This window comes from Triticum aestivum, chromosome 2A (assembly GCF_018294505.1).
Source record: "Triticum aestivum cultivar Chinese Spring chromosome 2A, IWGSC CS RefSeq v2.1, whole genome shotgun sequence".
Classification (NCBI taxonomy): Eukaryota; Viridiplantae; Streptophyta; class Magnoliopsida; order Poales; family Poaceae; genus Triticum; species Triticum aestivum.
In genome coordinates, this window is record NC_057797.1 from 87319180 (window position 1) to 87325759 (window position 6580).

The window sequence follows — 6580 nt, forward strand, 5'->3', positions numbered from 1 at the left end:
ATCTATACTATATGCATATTTGGCTGGTGGAAAGCTCTATGGTTATAGTTTTGCGTAAAGCCAATTTTTCCCTACTTCAAAGGAATAAAATTTAATTACTATCATGGTGGTTGTTAAACATTGAGAATGGTTGACATCATTCTCAATCCCAATTAAGCATCATCATTAAACATAACCCAACAAAATTAATTTAGAGTAACATGTTGAGATTCACATTGAAATCCAGGTACTAGATACTCAAGATGTCCATAACCGGGGACACGGCTAATCATGATTAGTTTATTACACTCTGCAGAGGTTTGCGCACTTTTCCCCACAAGACTCGATCGCCTCCGTTTGGTTTCTCGCACTACATGGTGTTTGAGAAGACGGATGACCGAGACATAGCCTTTCAGAAGCGCTAGCACCTTACGATCGGGTAGACCGTACCACCTACATCCCCTACATCTGCTAGTCTATCAATGTAAGAGTTCGCACAAATTAGTCAACTATGCTAGAGCCCAAAATAGCTTGTGGCTGCACACGGAAGTTTCCAGTATGAATAGTCTCATGATCCCTTTGAGCCTGGGTGGCGGTCCAAAAGAAAACAGGCAAGTCCTGGAATACCCAGGTGCCTCAATCCACCCAGATGTGTGTTTAAGTTGCCACCTTAGATAAACCATTAATTAACAATCTCACATCTGTCATGGATTTCACTCATCCAATCCACGTCTACTAGCATAGCATGGCATAATAAGCAAAGGCAGAAGTAACTCCCAAAGGTTTGATAATAAACAGGTAATAGGTACTACCTCATCTACTTCCCATCCCACAATTTAATTAGATCCTAGTCATGCAATGTGTGAGGATTGATCTAATGCAATAAAACTGGGTTGTAGAAAAGGTATGATCAAAGTGTTACTTGCCTTGATGATGATCCGCGAAACCTAACGATTCGAAGTAACAGGCGGCGCACTCCGGGTATTCTATCGCAGACAAACAAACAAGCATACAATAAGTACTCATCTAATGCACAGGTAAAACTCAAATAAGAGATCTAACCAGAAGGTTCAACTTAAGAACTCGGGTTGGCAAAAAGAATCAAAACGAACGAAGCAACGAAAGTCAAACGGCGAAAGAAAACAACTTCGTTCTAGTAATCTGGATTTAGGGGAAATTTTACAGTAGCAAAACCTTGTTTAAGTTGGTTAAACGAATAGAGGGTTTCAAGACGAAACTCTAGACGCTTGAATCGCCTAATTCTGATAAACGAGCGAAAAGTTATACTAAAACGAAAACTGGATCAGGAATCGCGATCAGAAAAATCGCGGATTTAATCCGAGAAAAAGAAAAACGACGAACACCGATATATATATTTATTCCGCTCGGAAGAAAAATAAAAAGAAATACTAAACGGACTCCAAAAATTCCAAAATAAATTTTCACGGGCTTCTAAAATCAAGACGCTCATGGTGAACATTTATTTGGGACCTAAATGCAAATTTGGAAAACGCACATTTTTGCTAAATTCAAATGAAACACCGAAAAACTCCGAAATAAAATCTTATTTTATTTTATTATTAAATCCTCAATATTTCTTTATTTTGGGAAAGTCATTTTATTCCCTCTCTCATATTTTTGTAATAGAAATAATTGATGATAAAATAAATAAAATCAAATGATCCTATTATCAAAATTTGAGAGAACTCAAATATGAAAATAGCGAAATCCCCAACTCTCTCCGTGGGTCATTGAGTTGCTTAGAATTTCTAGGATCAACCAAAATGCAAAATAAAATATGATATGCAGTGATGATCTAATGTATAACATTCCAAATTGAAAATTTGGGATGTTACATGGACGATGATGGGTTGGATGAGATTTATTATGTAATCGAGTTAGTTTTGTTAGGGTTTGATCCCTAGTATCCATTTTGTTCTGAGATTGATGTTGCTATGACTTTGCTATGATTAATGCTTGTTACTAGGGACCGAGTGCCATGATTTCAGATCTGAACCTATTATGTTTTCATGAATATATGTGAGTTCTTGATACTATCTTGCAAGTCAATAGTCACCTATTATGTGTTATGATCCGTTAACCCCGAAGTGACAACAATTGGGATACTTACCAGTGCTGACCGTAGTTTGAGGAGTTCATGTATTTGCTAAGTGTTAATGCTTTGGTCCGGTACTTTATTAAAAGGAGGCCTTAATATCCCTTAGTTTCCAATAGGACCCCGCTGCCACGGGAGGGTAGGACAAAAGATGTCATGCAAGTTCTTTTCCATAAGCACATATGACTATATTCATAATACATGCCTACATTACATTGATGAACTGGAGCTAGTTCTGTGTCACCCTATGTTACAACTATTACATGAGGAATCACATCCGACATAATTATCCATCACTTATCCATTGCCTATGAACTTTTCACATATTGATCTTTGCTTAGTTACTTTTCTATTGCCACTGTTACAATTACTACAAAACTCCTATTGTTACTTTACCACCGTTACCGTTACTTCCATACTACTTTGCTACTAAATACTTTGCTGCAGATATTAAGCTTTCTACGTGTGCTTGAATTGACAACTCAGCTGCTAATACTTGAGAATATTCTTTGGCTCCCCTTGTATCGAATCAATAAATTTGGGTTGAATACTCTACCCTCGAAAACTGTTGTGATCCCCTATACTTGTGGGCTATGAGGACTATTTTCTAGCGCCGTTGCCGAGAGCATAGATCTATTCTTTGAGTCACTTGGGATTTATATCTGTTGATCACTATGAGGAATTAGAAAGTCGGAAAAGCCAAGATTTATCCCTCAACTATGAGGGGAGATAAGGAACTGCCATCTAGCTCTACACTTGATTCACCTTCTGTTATGAGTAAATTTGCGACACCTACACATGCTATTGATTCTGATAGGTCGCATATTATCGATGATGCCACTTCTGCTATGCATGATACTTATGATGAAACTACTTCTATGCTTGACACTACTGTGCTATAAGGTGAATTTCTGGATGAACAACTTGCTAGGGTTAGAGAGAATGAAATTATTGAAACTGATAATATTGATGAAAGTGATGATGAAGATTCTCCCCCTAGATATGAATTGCCCATTGTGCCCGAGGGTTATGTTATGGATGAAGAAACTGCTAGAGACTTTCTTGCTTGCAATGATAGATATGATCTTAAGAAATTATTAGCTAAGCTGAAAGAAAAGTCTTTGAATGTTAGAATGAAATATGATCCTACTTTTGCTACTTCACCTATCTATATTTCCGATAAGGATTATGATTTCTATGTCGATCCTGAGTGTCAGTGTCAAAACCGGCGGATCTCGGGTAGGGGGTCCCGAACTGTGCGTCTAAGGCGGATGGTAATAGGAGGCAGGGGACACAATATTTTAGCCAGGTTCGGGCCCTCTTGCTGGAGGTAAAACCCTACGTCCTGCTTGATTAATATTGATGATATGGGTAGTACAAGAGTAGATCTACCACGAGATCAGAGAGGCTAAACCCTAGAAGCTAGCCTATGGTATGATTATATGTTGTCCTACGGACTAAAACCCTCCGGTTTATATAGACACCGGAGAGGTTAGGGTTACACAAGGTCGGTTACAAAGGAGGAGATATACATATCCGTACTGCCTAGCTTGCCTTCCACGCCAAGTAGAGTCCCATTCGGACACGAGACGAAGCCTTCAATCTTGTATCTTCATAGTCTATCAGTCCGGCCAATGGATATAGTCTGGCTATCCGGAGACCCCCTAATCCAAGACTCCCACAGTAGCCCCTGAACCAGGCTTTCAATGACGATGAGTCCGGCGTGCAGTATTTTCTTTGGCATTGCAAGGCGGGTTCCTCCTCCGAATACACCACGGAAGAATTTGAATATAAGGATAGTGTCCGACCCTAGAAAATAAGTTCCACATGCCACCTTAGAGAGAATAATATTTCCACAAATCCAATTTGCTGACTTGTCTTGGCAACACGACATTATGTCATGGCCCGGTGATTATTCAAACCGTTTCTTTTAACTAGTCTCGCACATAATGCAAGGCAGTTTTTTGACACGTCTCGTCAAAGCAAAGATCGTGTCCCCTTATCACGGGATTCTCATCAATACTGGCATGGGTAACCCAACCGCGTCTAGGACTCCTAGATTATAGGCAAGCCCCAAACGGCCATAGAGAGGACGCTTGGTATTCACCCTCTTTATAAAGGGCCAAGGCTTTCACTTTTTCCCCTCCCGTGCTCAATCGAATCCTTACCCCGCCTCGAGTTCTAACACCCAAAGCCCAGGTCAGGTGCTCTGGATCTTCAACCATGTCTGGATCCAGCCTTCAAGGCCGATGGATGCCCTCCTCCATTACGGAAGAAGATATCAAGAAGTTGAGGGAGGCTAGATACCTGACCACCGAGGTTTCGCATCGGCTGCCTACCCGAAGGCAGGCGGTCCCTACTCCTGAACCCAATGAAGACGTCGTGTTCATCTCCCACTTCCTCTGAGGTCTAGGCCTCGCTCTGGATCCCTTAGTAAGGGGTTTGATGTTTTACTACGGGCTAGACCTCCACGATCTATCCCCGGACTCCTTCCTTCACATCTCGGCATTTATTGTCGTGTGTGAGGCCTTCCTCCGCATTACCCCTCACTTCGGCCTATGGCTCAAGACCTTTGATGTGAAGCCGAAGACAATCGAGGGACAGCATGCAGCGTGCGGAGGAGAATTAATAAGCAAGATTGCGGGAGCTCCGTGGCCAAAAGGTTCCTTTCCAGAGGTGTCCGGATTATGGCAACGGGAGTGGTTTTACATCACAGCTCCCAGAAGTGCCAAGTGGGTGGCTCCCCCCGCTTTCTGCTCGGGCCCCCCACCACAACTGATGTCATGGATTAGCAGAGGGCTGAGCTGGGGTCCATCCAAGGACGTGCCTATACTGCAAAACCGCATTCAAGATCTCTTCGAGGGAGATTTTAATTTGGTTATGGTAATGCAAGTCATGCTGGTTCGTCGAGTCCAGCCTTGCAAACGCCGGCCCCTTCGCTTGTGGGAGTTCAACCCAGAAGGACCGTGCACTATTCAAAGTTTCCTTGGCCTAACGCACGAGGAGATGTACAAGTCATTCTTCGGACCTCAAACAGAGTGTCTGGACACTACCGAGGATGTGGGCCTGAGTAGCAACCGCGCCGTCGAACAAGTAAGTGATCCCCTAGCCGAACACACCGTATTTTATTTACAATGACGTCATTTCTGAGAAATCGACCTTTGACCAGGACTGGCTAACAAAGGCGAAGATGATTCGGTGTTCGGCCCCCCTCCCCGAGGGTTTGGAAAATCCGGTACTAGAAAAGATGCTCGAGCTCGCACCTTGCCCGGAGCCCTTGAAGGAAGATACAGGGGGAATAATATGGGCGAAAGAGGGCCCCCATCGCTTCCAGTTCCAACCGAGGGAATGAGCGCCTCCATAAGGGAGGATAATCAAGGAGAATATTCTGACCTTCTCTCGCTACGGGGGAGGAAGAGGACTGCCTTTGAGGATCCGGAAAGCGTGTCCTCCAAACGGGAGAAGTCTCTAACAGAGGGTCCTGCCTCGTGGGGTGCTCTTGCCGCACAAATTCTGCGCGGGGATCGGCCCTCCAACAAGTCGTAAGTGATCCAAAAAAATACTTTAATAGTGAAGGTATACTACCTTTCCTCTGAGGAAAATAATCGAAGCATATACCTTGCAGTTCGGATCTTAGCCCTTCCCAGCTGAGCTCGTCTTCGGGGGATCTTCTTCCGGAGATGATGGAGAGTGAAACGCCTCCCTCGGACTCCCCCGCTCAAGAAGCGGGCGACCTCGAAGTGTCGTCACGGAGGGCCTCTCCAGATCAGGTGAGGCCAGAAGATAATCCCATAGTCACCCGAAGTCCCCAGCGTCCGGCTCTCGTAGATGGCAAACAAAAGAGTCCGACACCGTCTGGTATGCGGTCGGACGTTCTGAGGGAGCTGTTGGAGCGAGCGGCTATCTCAGAAGAACACCGTACGTTGATGGATACGGTGATGGAAAGAATTTCGTCCGCCAAAAGCGGATTACATGAAGCCTTTATGAGCCTACTGACAGGCTTTGAGGTACATAAAATGATATACTTTTTGATAGTACCACACATGTTAGGTGTGCCCTATGTAGATAGTAGCCCCTGAGACTCTAGTTGTCATCGAGAACGGCACCGAACAGAGGATCATAGTCCCAGATAATAACCAGACTGCCTTTATGTGCAGGTGGTGGAAGCTCCGGTGGCTAGCCGGACTAATGAGTTAGCCGAACTAAAGCGGCACCTGGATGCGGCAGACGCTGACATCGAGCTTGTTAACAAGCGGCTTGACGAGTCACAGGGTAAGTAATGTTTTCTGGTGAATGTCACATAATAAGAGCAGCATGATGCCAGTATCTTTAATATGTTGTGTCTATAGACGGAACTGCCACCATGGAGACCCTTTGAGCGGAACTTGCCTGAGCCAAGGAACAAGCAAGAGTTAGCAATGCGGCTGCTTTGAAGGCGGCTGAAGAGTTAAGAGCCGAGAAGGCCACGCATTGCGAAAGCAAAGA